The sequence below is a fragment of the Peromyscus maniculatus genome, chromosome 7, assembly GCF_049852395.1.
Source record: "Peromyscus maniculatus bairdii isolate BWxNUB_F1_BW_parent chromosome 7, HU_Pman_BW_mat_3.1, whole genome shotgun sequence".
Taxonomy (NCBI): Eukaryota; Metazoa; Chordata; class Mammalia; order Rodentia; family Cricetidae; genus Peromyscus; species Peromyscus maniculatus.
In genome coordinates, this window is record NC_134858.1 from 66,389,055 (window position 1) to 66,410,279 (window position 21,225).

Below are 21,225 nucleotides of genomic sequence, written 5' to 3' on the forward strand. Positions count from 1 at the left end.
AAGCTCCCTTTAAGATCTATGGAAAATGGCCTACAGCCTGGATGCTCAGACAGAGACCTTCCTGCTACAGTTTAAGCTCTGGCCAGCTGGACTCTGAAGATCCTTGGCCAGTGATGTTCCCTGTCCAAAAAATAAAAAAATAAAAAAAAATTATCCGCCAAACAATCTTGTGCACCAAATGCTCTGATCACACATGAGAGTTAGAGACACTGGGGCTTATAGGCTCCATAGTAAGGATGGTGGGGCCGGGCGGTGGTGGCGCCCGCCTTTAATCCCAGCACTCAGGAGGCAGAGGCAGGCGGATCTCTGTGAGTTCGAGGCCAGCCTGGGCTACCAAGTGAGCTCCAGGAAAGGCGCAAAGCTACACAGAGAAGCCCTGTCTCAAAAAACAAACAAACAAAACAAAAAACAAACAAACAAAAAACACGAAACTGGTGGAGATGGCTCATCAGACTCTGACTTTCTGTGAGTTGTGAGTGAAGTACCCCCTTCTTGGGCATCTCTGAGGGGGAAGCACTTGATCCCTGAGTAGTTTTGGACATCCTGTTTTTGTGCATCCTGTTTTTCAATAGGTTTTTCATCCTTGTGTCAAAACACCTGAGAGAAAAGACCACTTAAGAAAAGAAAGATTGACTTGGTTGTGATGGTTTCTGAGCCTGTTTTGAGACAGAACATCATGGTGGAAGGCTATGGTGATTCAAAGCTGTTCTCTTCCTCTTGGCCAGGAAGCAGAGAAGAAGGAAAGAGCCATGCACATGACATGCCCTTCAAGGGCAAGCCCCAAGTGACTTGTCTCTTTCAGCCAGGCCCCACCCTTCCATTAATGCACAAATCCATGGATGAATTAATCCCTTGACCAATTATGAGCCCCCATGATCCCATCACCTCTCAATACTGGACCTACCAGCAGAGGAGAAAGCCTTCAGCACATAGTCCTTGGGGTTGTGCTTTATATCCAAACCATAGCACCTTGCAAGGGGCTTCACAGGTACCCTTCTGATAGAGGTGGACATTTGAGGGGAGACCTGGAGAAATCAAAAGCCAGGCTCCCTGGAAGTGAGTACATCATTCTCGATGAGGCTCCTGATCTGAACCGTGGATGAAGAGCATTTGCTTCGTGTACCCAGAGAATCCCTAAGTGGGCACCTGTAACAAGCTTGGTTAAGCCTATGCTGATTGGAGTTACAAGCTACCAATCAGAGTCACTTACATGCCAGCTCCTCAGCAGTGGTCAGAGAGGTTCAGTGTGCTTGACAGGTATCTTTTGTTTTTTCTTTGTCTGTCGTAGAAAACTTCTTTCAGATAGACTTTCAGTTGAAGATATTTTTCCCTAGTCTATCCTTGAAAAATGCAAAGGAAATGTGACTCCCATTTCCTGTTTGGATTATGCTTTTATTTCAGACCACAATTCTAATGCGTACCTAAAGAAATCAGATGCATGCACTTCAAAAAGAGAATGAGAATGGCCAGATGGCTCAGCCATTAAGAGGGCTTGCTGCTATTGTAAAGGATGCGGGTTCAGTTCCCAGCATTCACAGGAGTCAGCTCACAACAGTCTGTAACTCCAGCTCCAAAGCATCAGTTGCTTCAGGCTTCCGTGGAGACCTGCACTCAGGGGCACACACCCACACAGAGACATTCACATCATTTTAAAAACTTAAAATGAAAAAAAAAATAGACAACAGATTTAAAAATTCTGTTTTTCCAGTGTTTTTAATAATGTCAGGTTTTAGACTAGCATTAGAATCCTTTCTCAAATCTGTCCCCTTGTCTTAGAACCCAGAAACTTGAATACCTTATGGTGATTTGAATGAGAATGGCTGGCATACGCTCATATGTTTGAATACTTGGTCCCTAGTTGGTGAAACCATTTGAGAAGGATTAGAAGGTGTGGCCTTGTTGGAGGAGCTGTGTCACTGGGGGCAGACTTGTGTCTTCTCTTCTGTGCTGTCTGCTTCTCACATGTGGATCCAGATGTGAGCTCTCAGCTGTTCCTGCCTCTATCCTTTCACTCGGTCATCCTGGACTCTAGCCCTCTGGAACCAGAGCCCAATTCAATGCTTTTTTTGTTACCTTGGTCTTGGTATTTTGTTGAAGCAACAGAAAAGTAACTACAACCTGTAGGATCTAAGAAAAACAGATTAATAAGATAGTAGATGCTATAAAAAAAGAGATGATGGAGGTCAACATGATAGATGATATAGATCATGGGAGGAGAAAGGGAAAAATCCAAGATGAAGATGTCAGAAGTGTGTGCTGTGGCAGAGGACAGCTGGATTTAGAGCAGGGCTCTGGGTTCAAATGCTTCCTCACACCCTCACTTGCAGGGTCTACAGTGCTCACTGAACCTTCAGGTTCCTTTTATGTTGTGTAGGAAAAATCATAAAAGTTCTATGAAGTATTTAAATGTCACAGTGTGTGAAGGTAATTGGCTAAAAAAAAAAAAAAAAAAAAAAAAAAAAGCCCAGAAACTGTGTTTATTGGTATAAGCAGAAACAGTAGGAAGAACTTTAGGGAGTATTCCAGTTACCTTTTCTGTTGCTGTGATAAAACTCTGACCAAAAGCAAGTTAGACATGAGAGGGTGTGTTTGGCTTACACTTCCAAGTTACTAACCACCATTGAGGGAAATCAAGGCAGGAACTGAATCAGAAAACATAGAGGTAGCTTGCTGGCTCATTCTCTAGCTGGGTCATGCTTGGCTGGTTTTTATAAATGGTTCAGGACTACCTGCCCAGAGGATGGTGACGCATGCAGTGGGTTGGGCCCTCCAAGCATTAATGAGCAATCAAGACAACTTTGCAAAGACATCCCCACAGACCCGTCTGATCCAGGAAAATTTTCAGCTGTAGCTCCCTCTTCCCAGGGGTGTCAAGTTGACTGTAAAACTAAGCAGCACAGGGGCTGAGTTCTTCTTTGGCTGTTTGTGGACAACAATCTCAACCCAGGGTGCTTGAAGTCATAGAGCCTTCTTACTGTACACCACACATGAGCCAGCACCCTAATATTACCAGGGCACTGCTTTTCACCAGACTTTTATGAGCCCAGAATAGAGTCTGGGATCTGTAGAGATGGATATTCTGGTGGTAGGGGGAGATGTTTATGGTACTTCAGGGGCTCCTCTGTGATGCCATTCAGGGCTCCCTGCAAGGTCTCTATGGGAAAGTTTCCCATCTTCTCTCAAACAGAAGTGATTCCTCCCCAAAGCCAGACATTTTCCTAGCCTAGACTTGCGTTGACTTCCCCTCTGCCAGTGGGTCTCCTTTGTAACTTGCCATCTGACAGGGAACACTTAGTACATAACCCAAAGCACATGCTGCGAGTTGGTTTCTCTCTCCCTAAATCTGAGTTGAATAAAACGTGGCAGTTAAGCATATGTTTAAAATGAAGCTGTGCAGTTGGGGGCAGAGACTAAAAGGAAACAGGACCCGTTATTAGCTGTATTTTTCATTGTCATGTGCAGAGAATTTTAAGGCCCAATTGTTTCCTCTAAAGCTGTAGCCAAACCTATGTAACTACCCATGTCCTGTCTGGTCTTTCTTTCCTATGGGTAAGGCCTGTATTGATACTGTTGGAACCAGTGTCCAAAGCGATGAGTGTCAGTTAGCAAATTAATGAATGAACATCCCCTTTACCTGTCAGTTGTCCAGGTTAACAATGTCAGGGTAACAATGTGCCACAGCAGGATGAACTGGGCATTGCTTAGTCAGCTGTAGAAAGTGTTATGTCATCGTGGATTGTGAGGTCTAAATATCTTCAGGATCAATCAGATTTTTTTTCTCATTTCCCTTTGCCATTAGTATCTTCATTAAGACCATCCATTTGACATAAATGAGTGATTTGTCTTGGGTTTACAATGATGTAAATAGACTTGATTTATTGTTCTTGTCCCAGTTATAAAGATGAACCAAAGTAGAGACGTCTTTTGTCTTGATGTAACTGTCTACATGGAGTCACGTGTGATTGTTTGAGAAGAAGGCCATGCCCAGAACTGTGTTTCTCAGCTGTTCATTGTTTTAAGAAAGTACCTGAAGCAAGGTAGTGCTACAAAGGAAAGACAGTGACTAAGTCACACTTTGAGACATCCAAGAGCATCATGTTGACATCTTGTTCAGTTCTGGTCATGTCACCTAGAAACACATGGGCAGTGCAAAGAATGTGCATGTCTCTGCGAGGCTACTGCCTGCCCCTCTTAGGAAGACACCAGGGTTCTGCCTCTGGATCTCTAACCCCATGACTTTGTCTAAACCTGATCAGCACCCAGTGACCCCATTCTAAGTATGGTCCCACCCTCTTAATATCAGAGGAATAAACTATCAGATGGGTTCATTTGAGAGGAGGGGTGTGTGTGTGTGTGTGTAGGTCAGAGCAAGGATGTTCCATCACAGTGAAGCCAGACCTGCAAAGTTTAAGCTTTTTTCGGACTCATACATTCTTCCTATAATCTAGTTTTGCTCCTTGTTAGTCACATTGGTGGCTATTCTCCCCACCCATCCTTTCACCCAAATGGGCTTCAAGAAAGACAGCATCCGGACAGAGCGTGGGACAGAGAACACCTTGTGAAGATTCTCCTTCCAAAAGTGTTAGCGTTGAAAAGCTTTCAGGACTCAAAGGGATGAATCACCCGTGGCATATAACATTCTGTCAGATCCATATTCTAATTTGCCACTCACAGCAGTCTTGGGAAGAAAGTCTGTTTTGAACTTCACTTAAGAGATGCAGAAGCCAAGACTCCTCTTAGGGAGTTACTGAGAGCCGGCAAGCTGCAGGCCCTGGCTTTTTCTCTGCCCCTGCTCTTTCTAAGTGCATGAAACAAGTGCTTGGCCCTGGACCTGGCCTGGACAGCAACCGCAGGGAGTGGCAGCAATATGTTCCTGTGACATTTTACCCTCCTCTGTGCCCAGGTCTTTGCCATCCTTTGTGGGTTGGTATGCTAGGGGAATTTTGTGAGTACCCTGGAGTGCTTTGCACACATAACACAACATGTGGCAAGCAGCCAAAGGCTATAAGCCCAGTGCCGATGAAGGAGGAGTCATTTTCTCCCATGGGATTCTGTCCTTTCTTGCAAATGATCATGTCAGTCCCCTGGCTCTAGCTATCAACCATAGGGTTTTCCCTACCTGCTGTGACTCAGCTGTGTTTACACCTTAAGAGTCAGGAAAGCAGCCTAACTTCTGCCTAGACCCTTGTCCTCAGAGCCAGCCTGGCTTTTCTTTTATTCTTGTGCCCTTCAGCAGCTGCTCCCTGAGAGCTTCAGTGGGCACCTGACCTGTGGGCCCGGAGGAATGGTGAGGTCTCTGGAGGGCACTGTGCCAAGTGTCTTCATCCCTCCTACAGCCAGTGAGATAAATGTTTGCCTCCTAGATAGAACCAGTCATGAGATGCAATGGACAAGGAGTTTACTTGTTTATTCCTCTCTTCCTTGACTTTGCCTCCCAAAAGAGTTTTTAAGTTCTTCATACCACCTTACACATGTTCATTTAGTATTTGACCTTAAGGGACCGAGGAGGTGGTGCAGCCTTTAAAAGTACCCAATTCCAATTCCCAGCACTCACATCAGGAGGTTCACAAATGTTTGTAACTCCAGTTCCAGGGGATCTGATGCCTTCCCCCAGCCTCTGTGGTGCATATATATACACTCAGGCACACACTCATACACACACACAAAATTTTTTTAAAACTAAAATTTGAGCTGGGTGGTGGTGGCTTAATCCCAGCACTCAGGAGGCAGAGCCAGGAGGATCTCTGTGAGTTTGAGGCCAGCCTGGGATACAGAGTGAGACCTAGGACAGACACCAAAGCTACACAGAGAAATCTTGTCTCAAAAAAAAACAAAAAAACAAAACAAAACAAAACAAAAAACCTAAAAATTGATGTCAAGTATTTTAAACCACAGCATGTAGTTTAATAGCAATGAGTTTAATTTCTGGCATAAAAAAAATATTTTCATTTGAAAGTATGCCTCTGGGGAGGTCAGTTTGAGTGAGGTAGGGGAAACAGTAATGTGTGTGTGTGTGTGTGTGTGTGTGTGTGTGTGTGTGTGTGTGTGTGTGTGAGAAAATACCATAAAGCTAACTTTAAAAATGAAAGATAAGGTAAACAAACCATAGAATTCTTCTGTCACTTTTGAAATCTGAATATTAGGTTTGAGGGTTTTTTCCCATCATTCTGTTTTCAAAACAAAATATCTACATGCTTCTCTCCAACTCTCAAATACTTTGCAGGGTTTCTATGAACTCAGGTCATTTTCCTTATGGAAATTTTCTATTTGTTGCTTAAAGAGCTTTAAAATTGATTGTGCTATCAAAATCATTTTAATAGAAGTGTGTATACAATTTTATTAATAAAATCTCATTGGGCTGGGTAGATAGCTTTGTCAGGAGAGTGCATGAGGACCTGAGTGCAGATCTCTGGCACCTGCCTAGAAACTGTGTCGCTACACACATGTGGAACCTCTGCACAGGAAGGTAGAGACAGGGCATCCCTGGAGCCCTCTGACTGGCAAGCCTAGCCAAACTGGTCAATTCTGGGTTCAGCAAGATATATGCCCTGCCTCAAAAATAACAAAGGTGAAAGCAGCTTGGGAAGATACTGACCTATGGACTGCACACGCGCACACACACACACATACACACACACACACACACACACACATATGCATACATACAGAGATATACACACAAACTTGTTTATTCCCTCTACATAAATATAAAAAGAATAAGTAAATAATAGTCCTACCTATAAGCTGTAGGTAATTTAAAAAAAAAAAAAGAACTCTTCTAGATTGATAAATGATTCCAATTATTTTTAGAACAAAGTTGATCAAAACACAAATGTGTTAAACATTTTAATGAATAAATATAGAAGTAGAAATTTTGTCAGCAGTTCATTGCTTAATGACAATGTGGTTCTTTTTCTATTAGTTCGGCTCCCCACTCTTCAGTTATTACCAATAAGGGTCCAATATCAATTCTATTGCATTCTAATTTTAGTTCGTGTGTTGGAAATGGCGAGCGGCACTCTCTGCTGGGTTTGTCAGAGGAGCGGCCAGAGTTCCTGTAGGCCAGTGCTGCCTTTGTCTTTGAACTTCTGAATTACAAGCAGAAACATCCACATGAGAACAGTGATAGCAATGGACTGCTGGTGGCTAATGCTTCCGTTCTTTGATTTTTTTTTTTTTTTTGTGCAGGCAAATAATTGCAGGACACCTTGTGGTAAGGTTTGGATGTGAAGCGCTCCTGCTCTTACTGGGGAAACTGAGGTTCCCCTTTGGATGTCCTTTGTCTCATTAATTGAAGGATTTAGAAACAGACATGATCAAGGCTTAGGGGCAGTTTTATTGGCGTTGAGGAGGAAAACAATAAGGAAGACAAGCTGTAAATCTCAGCAGCTGCCCGAGGAAGGATAAGAAGGCAAGAGGGAAGACGGGAAGCCAAAGCCAGCAGTTTATAGCTGAGGTTGTCAAGCAATGGGGGCGGGGGTTCGGGGGGGGGTGGGGGGGCTTCAAAGAACGAGGGGAAGAAAGCCCAGAGTGCCAGGGAAAGCATGTTAGCCTTCCGACAGTATCCAAGAAATGGATGAGGAAAAGGAGTTACACTGTGAATCCTAACTCAGAAAAGTGGGCAAGCAGCAGGACCCAGCTCCATAGTGCTGTCGTGGGACGTGCCTATAAGTGTCTGCACTGAGAGACGCCTCTGCAAGAGGAAAGTACTTTATCTCATTGAGGGGATAATAATTCCTCCCACCTCCTTTTGGTAGCTTGGACTGCCAGTCTCCCCCTGGGGCTAGAGAGGACACTTGGAACAAAGCCCAGATATGGTTACCCTTTCATATTGTGATTGGAATGGCCACGAACCCCAGGGAAACAGGAGGTGGGGTCCAAAGCCTCATTGGTCTGAGGCTATTAGAGCACTGGGTTCAGTGCTCGGTCCTCAGCTGTTTAATGCCACTTTGGAAGGCAGTGGAGACTGGGAGGTAGGTAGGATTTAAGGTGGGGAAGTAGGTCACCAGGAGGCATCCCTTTGAGGGCTGTAATGGGTCCCCAGTGCCCTCGTTGCTCTGACTTCTACTATGTGGTAGAGAATCTCCCCACCCTTCTTCATATGTTGACACTTGAAGTTCTACAGGTGGGGTCAAGTAGCCACAGACCAGGTCCTCCAAAACATGAGCAAAATACACCCTTTGTCTGTCCCTTAAAGCTGTGCCTGCCAGGCATCTGATCCCAAAGAATATTATGAGTTACACACCTGGCTTCCAGAAGCGCTGGTTAATCATTCAGTAGAGTAACTTCTTTTCCTGAATTTGCGTCAGAGAGGAATGTCCCAGGGGTTGGAGAGATGGCTTGGTGGTTAAGAGCAGTTGTCAGTCTTAAAGAGGACTGGGCTTTAGTTCCTAGCATCCACATGGCAGCTCACAACTACCTGTCACTCCAGTTCCAGGGGATCTAACATCCTCTTTTGGCCTTCTTGGACACCAGGCATGCACATACTTAGATGCATAAAAATATACATAAAAAAAATTGTTTAAAGTCTATCATGAGCATTAACAAAATATCATGGCATTAAAAATCAGTACTTTCTCACATTGTGAGCCACTGATTAATATGTATCTGCCCCAACTTATTGGTAATCTAGATAAACTGGTCATTTCATTCAGCCTTTTCTTGTCTGACAATGGTGCTACATAATTATGGAAAATGCTTTTATCGTATCCCTTAAATACATATTCATCAAACCTTGTATCTGCAGATTTAGTGCATTGAGGGCATAGAAACTATGCCCTAATTATCTTCATGATTTAATCAACCAGCCAAGTCAGATTTATTTGGTGTCAGATAAAGTCTGACTCTAGTTTTCAGTGAACACATCTTTCAGAATCCCTGGGAGAACCCTACCACTCCTGAATGCGGATGTTAGCATAGAGCTTGACTATAGCTTAGACAGATTTCCTTCTTAATTTTGATGAGCAGAGTTCCGATGAATGTAGGCAAGGATTGGAGTGTGCTTTTTCCCTCTCCAAAACTCTGTGTGTGAGCACCTCAAGAAAGGACTTTGGCTGACATTTCAAGAGCCACGTGTTCTAGTTTGAAGACCACTCTACCAGGGAGAGAAACACTTCCCCAAGACCAAGGACTGGAACTCACTGAGGCCTGGAGTTAGGAATTGGACGATCAGAAAAACATGTCTCCTAGTTAAGCTATCCCTCTTTGTGATAATTCACACACCCCAACATGTAAGAAGACAACCATAGCAAACCAAAAAAAAAAAAAAAAAAAGTAATTGCATCCCCCCACCCTTAGTCACAAAAGAAATACATACCCTCACACACAATCCACAAAATAAAACAGTAAATATAAATTTCTAAGTTGACCAGAGAGATGATGTTGAGTATTTTGAGATGTTACCATTTATCTGTAAGCACGTGTGTACACAACCATACATAAATTTATGGAGGAGAGTGGGGTCCTGTGGTTGACCAATGTAGACCTGAGTTTAATTGTTCATTCTTGATTTTCCCGTTTCATTGTAAAAATTATGTGTGTGGGGGGGGGCGTGGTCTGGGTCTGTGTTCATTCATGGGATTGTTGGGTTAAATGTATTAATTTGAGCATGGTTAGTTAAGTGCTTAGAATTCAGTATGGCACAGATGGAGAGGCATATAGATGATATAGATATATACATGCAAAAAATGTTGCATATTAGTCTTTTACACCAAACACTGTAAAACTTTTGTTTAGGACAAGGAAGTCAAACCTTTTTTTTTTTTTTCTTTTTTAATCTCCTCTACCTTGTAAAACCTTTATGCAAAGGCTTTAACCCTCCCTCACACCTTTTTTGTTTATTCAAAAGCCCTGCTGCCTTCCCGGATCTTAAGCAACTTCCATGGCCAATCCTTTCCCTATTTCATTCATTTCTTTTGATCCGCTTCTCTTCAAACTAGCTAATTGCAAAAGACTGTGAGGTGGGACCCCAGCCAGTGAGGAAAAGACACAGCAGTCACCACTGTGTCAGAATAAAAACCCAGTGCCCCTCCCCACCCACCCCTCCCCCTTCCGGGCTTGGTCCTCCACTTTGTGTGCACTGCTCCGTTCTGATTGGAAGTGAAGCTGTGCCTTTCTTTATGACCCTAAACTTACTTCTAACATAGATAGATCTCTCTTGAATTTAGTTATGGAAACATTTCCTAACCACGCTTGCCCTCCACTCCCACGCTGCTATAAGTTAAGTGTTTAAATTACATCAAGTGTGTGTGTGTGTGTGTGTGTGTGTGTGTGTATGTGTGTGTGTGTATGTGTGTGTGTGTGTGTGTGTGTGTGTGTGAATCCCAACAAAACTAAACAGTAGTCCTGTTTGGGGTGCGTGCGGTGGAGGGGTTGGGGTGGACGTTCCTGTTTGGAGTTGCTTCTGACAACTTGCTACAATGCTGTGAGGAACATCTACCGCGAATGCCCAACTGGGTAAGCTGCTGCCCGTGGCGTTGCTGCAGCGGGATGCATGCACACACAGCATCTGCAGCACTCTGCCTACTCCACTTCCACAAAGATTATCAATTTATATTCCCACTCAGAACAGACAGGGAGAGCGCCGGTTTGCACAAACCCTCATCAGCACCGGGATTATCTGCCTTCTCCATCTTTGCTAATTGGATACGTTTTGAAGAGTGTAAGGCACCTTAGTTTGCATTTCTTTGATTGTAAGTGATGTTTGGTACTCTTTATTTCTTTAGATTAAACAAAATCTAACAGTGTGGTGCACACAGATGTTTGTTCTTCCTGCGTTGCTGGTGTTGACTGTCAGGCCTATGTCTGTACCCACGTCTGTGTGGCGGAAGCTCTAACGTTCAAGTTCAGCTTGCCAAAAGCGGGTATGCATGCACAGGAGGTTTAATCAGCCACTGACAGGGACGGTGGGCCACAGCCTGCCCTCCAGGTCCCTGTGGACTCTTCTCTTTGCATCTGCCTGCTGCTTTTCTGACAGGTGTACTTCTTAGCTCCGGGGACCTGGGCCAGACAACCCTCAGCCCTCACTCTTCCTGATGTGCCTCGGGACTCTGGACGCTGCCAAAATACATATGGCCTGGAGAATGCAAAAGGTCACAGGATTATTTTTAGAGGGGAAAGATGAGGCTCTGTCTCAAGCTTAAAGACTATCCTAATAGGACATTCTTTTCTGTTATTTGTATTGTAGCCATGTAGCCGTTCTCTCTGTCTCTCTCTTTGTGTCTCTCTGTATCTCTGTCTCTGTCCTCTCTCTTTCATTACACACTTACAGGACAAGAAGTAAATTCTATTAATACTGAAAGCAGATGTGTAGTAAAGGAGTAAAGAATGACTCCTTTGCCAACCCAGAGGCCGAAAAGGATTTTCTCACCTTGCAAGGGATTGAAGCCCCATCTTGCTTGAGATCCTTTTACTCTGGAATCCTTATTGTATGACATTATCTTCCATTTTTGACAAAGAGAAAAGATTCCCCAGAGAGAGAGAGAGAGAGAGACAGACAGACAGACAGACAGACAGACAGAGACAGAGAGAGACAGAGAGAGAGAGAACAAGAACCAGGAGATCTGGGTATCTGGGCATACACTGGTCCTGTGCCTTTCTCCTCCTCCAAGTTCGGCTCATCTTGTATTCCTCCTACCAGGACAAATACCAGGCCTTCTTCACCTGAGCCACAGTGTTGAAGTGAATCAGAACTGTTACCAGCACCTTTCCTCAAATTTCAGGCATTTTCGTCTGATTCAACAGCATCCTGTTGTGGAGCGGAACTTGAAATGTGGCTGGGTTAGTTAGATGACTATTAGCTACATCTCATGGACACAAGTGAGACCACATGGCCACTGGGCTGTCAGTGAGCATGGAAGGGAGGTGGATGTGAATCTAGGGTGTCTCTGAGTTTCACCAGTCTGCCTCTCCCAGCTGCAGTCCTAGAGGAAGCCTGCTGCATTCATGGACTCTCAATAGAGCACCAGCGGGACCCTAATTAATGAGTTTGTTTCTTCTTCTCACCAGCTGGGTACAAAAAGCATTGTCTGGTCTGTAACCATTGTGTGTGTGTACTGTCCCTATTTGGAATTCCTAGATCGCCAAAGAGATCAGCCAGCTATTGTAGCCTCAGCCGCCCCTCAAGAACTGTTCTACAAGGTGGAGACGTTTTCTTAAAATGGCTAATAATCAGAAATACCTTTTTGTTTTCAGGGTGGGGGAGGGGTGCACATATTATCGTCTGTCATGATGATGGATAAGATGGTTAGCCGGTTACATCCTTATGTTTTTGAGTGACTTATAGAAAGCCAGTTTGGTGACATTGAGAGGCTTGCTTGCAGAAGATTAGATCTCCAGCTGGAAGATGCTTTGGATAAAGTGAGCTCTGGGCCGATGGGTCCCTAATTCCCCGATAGGCTGCCTTCAGAAACACTACTGTATTCCCTTCCTTCAATATGCTACAAGCCCTTGACTCTCTGGATGGCATTGTTTTAGCACTGAGCAAGGCTCCTCCAAGCCCAGGATTAAATTAGGAGAAATCCCCCTGCTGCTTCTATTGAATTGAGTTAATATAATGAGTTTATTGTTAAATTAAACAAAATGAAACTTGCCATGTGGAAGAAATATGGCCGACCTCACCGTGGGGTGCTGGTTGGGCTGTTTTCGGGCCCCTTCCTACCTTGCCTCTGAACTGTTCAGAGGTGGCTCATAGGCTCTAATGTTCCAAGTCCCACATCCTGACTCTGCGTCCCAGGGGAGATGAGAGCTGACAGGACCAGCACTGCAGGCAGAAAGGAAACATGAACTGTTCCTGGTGGTGAGATGGCTTGAGAACTCCGCCTCCAAAGATGCATTGTCATGCAGACAGGCGCCCATTTCTCTCCCCAGTGGAGATGCTAGATGCAGTTAACTCCCTTGCCCGCTAGCTAGTGAGCACAATGCTGACTTCCCTTCTTCGACTCTAAGATGTCAGCCTCAGATGCTTTGTCGGCCTCTTGCAGCCCAAGTCTTACACAGCCAGCAAGTGGATCATTATTGGTGTGCTGTTTCCAAAAGGGAAGCTGAGCTCCAAGCTGACTTACTAAGATTTTTCTAGAACATAGTATTCCTCTTCCCTAGGCTCATTAATTGGTTTCAAAAGCATCGTTTCCTCCAGTACATGATGGCTGGGCATGGATCATCTTTAACCCAGCATTGATAGACAAAGGGATTGCACTTGGTGATCAGGCAGACCAGAGTCAGATGTTGGGAGAACCTTCTAGAAACCACGGGACAGGGCTTCTGTCTGCAAGGAAAGTCAACATACAGCATGCTGGCACTCATGAGGTACTTTAAGTTTCTTCATTGGGAAAGGTCTTGTTTTGGCTTTTAGTTTGTTCCTTCAGATAATTATCTTAAGCTCAGGAGCCCATCTGCTGCAAGCTTTGAACTTCAGATGAGGGAGCTGAGGCTAACGGATCTGGTAAGATGTTTATATGGTATATGATTGACAGTCCTTCCGGGCCTCTTAAGTCCCTGGCTTCCGGAGGACTACATAACTTTCTTCTCTATCATCTCATGCCCCTAAACCTCTCATAACAGTTTGGGAGTATATCTAACAGCAGTTATCAGGTAGCATTTCCCTTTCTTTCTCTGTTCAGAACCAGTCACCCAGATTGCACCCAGCTCTCACCACTAGATCTGTCACCAATCAGCCAGTTGTCTGTTCTTTTTCTACTTCATCCCCCAATTGCCCCATCAGACGGTAGTGCCTGGCATTGTCTACCACACCTAGCCTGCACATCATCCCCTTTGAGCTGAGATATGGAACTTTCTTTGATGTCACAGACCTTGTCTTACCCTGACTTACCATTATTCCCATTCTGGAATGTTTCCTTGAGTCTGATGTCAATTCCTGTCCTAACATGGTGTCTCACATCTCTTTGTTTTGCATTTCTTGACTGGTCACTATGACAAGTTGTTCCTAGGCTTTGAAATGTGTATATTTAATGTCTCAAAATGCCCAGTTAGTCTTAGGGTCAACCTGTATAAACCACAGGCTAAGCTGGTGAAAGTGTGGTTTGGTAGAACAAACATTTTCACTTAGTAAAATGAACATGTTTTAGTTCCTGTCATCATCATCAAGAAATTCTAACCATCAGATGTGTTTTATAGAAAGATCTTCTTTAGTTAATAATTTCTGTAAAAAAAAAAAAAAAAAAAACTAATGCTAAGTATATCCCATAATTTTACATCTGTTAAGTGATTTGGACTATAAAATGTTAACACTAAAAAAAAAAAAATGAAGTTTGCCTTTCCAGCTGTTGATCTGCTCTGAGCGGTGGATGTTGGTGTGCAGGACGTCTCTCTGGCAAGCTCAAGGAAGTTCTATTCTGATGCCTTCTGGGGGAGGGAAGGGGCAGAGTGAGTTTTTGTCTGGAATTCAGCTGTTTTTGTTTTATTTTAGCGTACAAAGTCTGGTTAGAATTTATTTCCAAAATCTGATCTGCTCAGAATGGCCACCAGCCAGGTTGCATTGTCCTCTGTACTAAGAAGGTGGGGGCTGCGTGGAAGCTGTCAGGAAGCAGAACCAACCCCCCACAGTAGTGCAAGACCCCCCTTCCCTTCTAACCCACATGCACAAATGAGCCCTCAGCCCGCACAGACAGATGGGCAGGAAGTCTTGAGTGCGGCAGGGGCTGGCTTGGCTCAGGCTCCAGCATGTATGTTGGAGAAGAAAGAACGTATATTCATGTAACATATCTTCTACCTTTCACCGTGTGCATGCCTACCTGTGTAGTGTGCACATATGAGTTCCTGGACCTCAGAGGAGGACTAACATTCATGCACGTAAACTATGAGGAAAATGGTACTCTGGTGTGCACGGGCCAGAAACTCTAAGGGTGTGAGTTGCCTGTGATGGAACATGTTTTTTGTTGCAGTGTGTTCCCCCCTGTCTATTTGAGAACCCCATCTTCACACATGCTCTAGGAACCCTCACAAAGTATTCTTAATAGAGCCCCGTATGCTCTGAGAATAATTTTTCCATCAAGCCGTGAGGGGTTTTAATTGCTCAGCTGCCCATTTCTCAATTTAAATTATTTTTCATACCAGGGGTCTGTAGAAGATTTAATTTGAAAAAGAATCCTACTACTTACAAAATCATCTTCTTGGTAACCACCACATGGTGACTTTGAATCTGTCTTCTAGCTCTAGAGACTGTAAATAACTATAGTAGGGTCCAGTGTGGTTACTTGTCAGAGTCTGTATCTCCCCAAATCCCTGAAGTCAGCCTAGTTTTACTATCCACAGCTTGTCCAAGAGTTGACCTCGCCATAGACTGGGCGTAGTGACAGTTCCAATCTGCCATTCTTTCCCCGAGCTGCCCATTGTGGTTCTGCATCCCCCTGGCTCTCTCACTGAAGGATGAGCTGAGCTTTGTCATCTCCATCTCCCAATGTGTCAGGGGCTCTCCAGTGTAGACAGAGGCTCCATGCAGGCATCAGCCATGGAGCTGGGACAAGCTCAGAGGGAAGTATAGGGTCTACCACACTGAAGAATCTTGGCCTCATATGTTGAAGAAATGCACACTTTGAAGGAAGAGAGCTTTGCCTAGAAGGAATCCATAAAACCAAGCAAACCAACTTGAGGATCTAAACTCTCCTCTAAGATTCTGAGAGATCACCTGATCAACACCCAGTTGATCTCATTAACTCTACACACGTCCAGTGAGTTTCCCGTCTTTGGTGTAGCTGCTGGGGGCTGTGCCATCACAACAGCATCTCTGTCCCATGCCTCCTCCTTTCCATGGACAGTGTACTGATAACATAAACAAGAATATGATCTCCAATTAAGCATCGCAAGTGCTTTCCATGATCCTGTGGCTCCTTCCACCTTCTCTCTGGCATTTCTCAAAGTTATGGAGAAGAGGGGGATTCGTTCAGCCACTGAAGTGGAAGGAAACATTAAGGTCCAAATGAGAGGAAATGTGAAGTTGTGCTAATAAAAATGTCACTCAGAGTCTTCCGTTCCAGGGATGGAAGGCTGGGATAACAGGAAATATGAATTTGATCTTTCTAAAGCCAAACTATTATGGAGAACTTATCTATGAGCACATTTTAAGAAGATAAACATTGTGTGTTCATCTACCACTGGATTGTTTTTTTTAAATACATACTTATTTAAGCAGCAGTCATTCTTGGGAAAGCATCTTTTTTGGAGATGATTTTAATCTTAATAAAGACATTGCTTTCTAGAAAGCTGGTGGAACTTATGACTGTAATGTTTGCTTTACTTTAATAATTTTAGTAGAGGGCATCATTTAAAATAATACACAGAAAAAGTGAGAGAGAGAGAGAGAGAGAGAGAGAGAGAGAGAGAGAGAAAAGAGAAGATCTGAAGACTCATGTCTAGCATACAAAATCAGTGACTGTCAATAAACTATTTTCCTTTTTCCTTTTCGGAGCATCTTTAAGAAAATATTTATTTCACTGTTATGTGTATGTATGTGTCTGAGTGTATTTACATGCAAACCAAGTACATACAGGAGCCTGCAGAGGTCACAAGAGGCATCTGATCCCCTGGAATTAGAGTTACAGAGGGTTATGAGCTGTATGGGTTCTGGGAATTGAACCTGGGTCCTGGGCCAGAGAAGTAAATGCTCTTAACTGCTGAGCCATCTCTCCAGCCCCTGGGTCTTACTTTTTTTTTTTTTTTTTTTTTTTTTTTTTTTACTATGGACTTACTAACAAGTTTAAAAGGCTAGGGAGATAGCTTTGTTAACAAAGTGCTTGCTTCAAAAACACAAGGACCTGAGTTGACCTTAGTATACACACACACACACACACACACCTGTGTGCTGTAATCCTAATGTCGTGCAGGTAGAGATGGGTGGCTCCTGTGGGCTTACTAGCCAGCCAATCTAACCTAACTAGTGAGCTCCAGACCATTGAGAGTCCCTTTCTCAAAAATACAAGGTGCATGGCACCTAGGGAACAACAAGGTTGATTCCTACTCCTCAAGGATTAGACCTGATAATTCAATGCTTGCTCACTTCCAGATTTCTATCATTCTCTTCCTGTATCAAACAAATGAACTTATAAATAAGTGTAAGTGTAATAAGTGTAGTCAAGGATACCAACGTAGTGCCCTCTCTTCTAGGTGCCCAGCTAACACTCTTTAAATCAAGATAGTTGAAGACAACAGCCTTAAGGAGTCAGTTTACTTTCACATTTAAAGAAAAATTAATTGGCCTGGGGAGCTAGCTCAGGTGTTAAAGTGCTCACCTTGCAGACAGGAGGACCTGGGTTCAATCCCCTGCACCCATATTAAAAGCCAGCACATGGTGGCATATCCTTGTAGTCCTAGCATTGGGGGGCAGAGACAGATCACTAGGGCCCAATGGGCAGCCTGGTCTACTTGATAAGTTCTAAGGAGATAACTTATCTCAAAAAATAAACTAGGTAGGCAATGTCTGGGAACAACACTAGACCTTGTCCTCTGTCCTCCATCTACACTGTACACCTACACACACACACACACACACACACACACACACACACACACACACACACCATGAGCACATGCAAGAATAATAATCTAATCTAATAATTGGTTGCAATGATTCTTCCTCTCCCATATAAACCTTTTGAACCTACCCTGCGTTTTGTCAGCTCCTAAAGTTCATTTATAGATAGTTTAGAATGATTTTTGAATCTGTTGGCAAGTATCTTTTCTATAAGACATCTGATACAGTAACAGAAGGTGTGTGTCTCCTGTGTGTTTTCAAAGTAGCTTCCTTGAGGACTATGCTGCTGCAGACTCTGGTGTTGCTGGAATCAGAGCCCCTAAATTCTCGAACCTTTGGGCAGATATAATTAACATCCAAATAAATACGCCGATGAGATATTAAGTGTGCGGTGCGATGAGTTTGGGCAACTGTCTGTGTCTGGATAAACACTAAGTTACGTAGGAGATGGAATGCTTCCAGCCCTCTAGCTGCTCCCCGTTGCAGAAGGGCTCTCTTTGAAGGCTCCGTGCCTCCTATTGGCTCTCTTTATTTCATTATCAAAAGACGAAAAGGGCAAAATGTGGTAAGTAGGGACATTGCTTTGAACTTGACTCCAAGTATTGATTGCTTTCCTTAGAGTGCATGACCAGAAGTGCACTCTTTTTCACTGTGGCGACATGAATGTGTGCCAGTCCATATATAAGGCATGTTCGTTGGTGTTAGGAATTACCCAGAAGGCTTCTCTGTCTTGTGGGGAAGCCCCCAAAGTGTATACAGTAGGGATTTGAAAAGAATTACACCTTCAGGCTGTCTAAGAGGGCTTATACTGGGCCATGAGACCTGGGATGCTGATGCTGGGAGATAGGGTCCTGGTACCATAGACTTCTGACCCAGTGGGGAAGAAAGCCCCACCAGTTGAAGGAAGGGGAGCTTGTCACTGGGAGGATGAGCAATGAGAAGAATGCCACAGAAGAAAGACCCTTTTCAAAGGTCACTTGTATCATAGCAGAGTCAAAAGGTAGATCAGGGTCAGCAAGATTCTGAAAACCAGGAGACCCTATGTATGTAACATACCTAGCTATGTACGTACGTACGTAGGTCAACAATCCCTAGGCAAGCCAAGAAAAATCAACTCCCATGCTGGAAACAGCCCCTCCCCCCATGTATCGGCGCCTCTGTCCCTGGACCGCTAACAACCAGCTCAAATTGGCTGATTTCCCCACATTTGTCAGGGAGCCAGCTGCACTGGCTCAGCTGAGCATCTGTAGAAAGGAAAGCAGAGAACCAGGAAGAAAAAAAGACACTTTCAAGTCATTATTCTTCTTCATTTCCCTATTCTCTGCCCCGCCCCTCCCAGGCTCCACTGCCGTGCCTCTTTCTTCGTTGTGTTCTTTATTTAAAAACTCTTTTTATAACAATCTCTTCCTTTATGTGGTGAGAGCCCCTGGCATCCTTCCAGTGACCTGTCTGCAGAGAGATACTCCTCCCTCCTAATTAGGCCTTTCTTACCCAACTTCCTCCTTTCCTTCTCTTTTTCTCCCTTTTAAAGCGTCTGGCTCTTGACATGCTGAAGCCCCAATGGAATAACCATACTCGCTGAAACGAAGGGTCCTCAAAAGGGTGATGAAGTTGGCTTCTTCCAGGAGCCCTGAAAATTCATTCAGACCCATGATTACAGTGGACCAGAGCACGGAATGATGCCAAAGGAAGATGTGTAGAGATGTTTTTATCCCAGTCACAGACTCACATGCAGTACACACCGTGCATGGTCTTCCCCCATTCTTGGACCACTTTGTATGTGGATCTTTGCATATGTAAGCCATTATTCCTTGGCTATGTACCTGTAGGTTTAGGGCAGGAGGGCAGGATTCTGCACTGTCCAGTACCCTTGAAATTATGGAAGGATCTAGAACCTAGAGGCAAAGAGAGCCAGAGATGGAGTCGGGACAGGGTGATAGACCTAGACACCATTCTCCTGGGGCTCATGAACTAGCTGCCATAAAAGAAATGTATGGGGTTTTGATGCTTGAGAAAGGAGATGTGGACCTGCTGGTCTGCAGGAAGAGTAGATTTGACATCATTCCATTTTCTATGGTTTAAGTAGCTCAGTCAATAGCAGCTACTCTCCCCATTGCTATGACAACGTACCTAACAAAAGCCAAAAAGGAGGGTTTATTTGGCCTCACAGGTTGAGGGTTGCAGTCCTTCATGGCAGCAAGTCATAGCTGTAGGAGCCTGAGGCAGCTGGTCACATTGTATCCACACTGTATCAGGAAGCAAAGAGGTGAATTCTGTAGCTCAGTTAACTTTCTCCCGTTTATTCACTGGGACCACAGTACATGGTATGGTGCAGCCCACATTCAATGTGGGTGTTTCTGCCACAGTTCACCTAGTCTAGAAAACCGCTCACAGACATGCTCTGAGGCATCTCTTCAATGTGTCTTCATCCTGTCCAACTGATATTAACCATCATTGGTACCCTTATGTACCCTTCACACACACACTTATAATCCCCAGTGTGACAGTGTGGAGAGGCCGGTCCTTTAAATGGTCGTGACCAGATTAATGCCATCATTGTAGTTGTGGGCTCCTGACAAAGCATAGCTTCAGTCCTCCATTTGTTCTCGTAAGCTTTTCACTTAGTCCTGGTGCAGTAAGATATCTGCCATAGGAAAGAGCTAGAATATCCACTCTAGGCTTCCAGCTTCCATAGCAGTGACCCAACTTAGCTAATATTGTTTATGAATGACCCCTTTAGTGGGATCCTGTCATATTGCACAAACTAATGAGGTCACACTTCTTTGAAGAGAAACTTCTTCTGAGCAGGATGGTGCGCTCGGCACTCAGGAGGCAGAGACGGGAGGTCTCTCAGTGATGGCCCTACATTTGATCAGACTAAAGGCCTGCCCAAAAGCATGTGGTCACAGACATCTTCAGAACATGAGAAGGAAGAGGTGCCTTTGGGCTTTTTCCCCATCAGGACCCGCCCTGCTCAGTCCCACTGCTTTGGTATGGATTCTGTCAATGCTGCCCGAGTTAGGTAATGACCTCTCCTGACCTCTCCTGAAGATCTTGGAAATAAGCTTGTTTGTTCAGTCTGGACGTAGACAAAACACTGAATTTTCTTTTGCCCTCAGATGGATTTCTTGGTTGGCTAAAGTGTTACCAGGTGACTCTACAGAGCTTACGTCACTTGAAGGTGACAAGTGCATTGTTTTCCCTTTCATGGGTTTGAGCTATTTATTTGTTCTTGTGTGTGCATGGGGGTGGTGGTGATGTGTATGGTGTTCAGGAGGAAGCCAGAGCAGGGTGCTGGGCATCTTCCTCTGTTCCTCTCCCCTTTCTTCCTTGAGATGGGATCTCGTACTGAAGCAGAAGCTTGCCCTTTCGTCTGTTCTTGCTGGCCAGTGAGCTCTCAGGATCCGCTAGTGTCTGCCTACCATCACAGGGATTGGCATGTAGCCATGTCAGCTTTGAACACTGGTAAAAGCCAAGAAACAATGACTGGGGTGGGGGTGGGGCGAGGGGGGAGAATGAGCTACGAAAGAAAGGACCAAGTCAATGACAGATGTTGTTGTAGATGGATCCTAGGAAGAAAAAAAAAGACAGTGATAGAAATATCTAGAAAGTGCCAGTCAATTCTATAGCTTGACACTAGGGTACAGATGTCAATCTCTTAGTTTTAACAGCTGCATCATGGTCATGTGTGACCGACAAGGTGAGAGGGATGAATTCTATTTGGGAATTCTGACCTCTCT

The 21,225-nt window shown here is 44.3% G+C and overlaps 1 protein-coding gene across 1 annotated transcript in view; it reads left to right on the forward strand.

The window, feature by feature from the left end:
- Rora (RAR related orphan receptor A) overlaps positions 1-21,225 on the forward strand; it is a 735,488-nt gene that overhangs the window by 215,126 nt on the left and 499,137 nt on the right. The gene's annotated exons all lie outside the window — the stretch shown is intronic.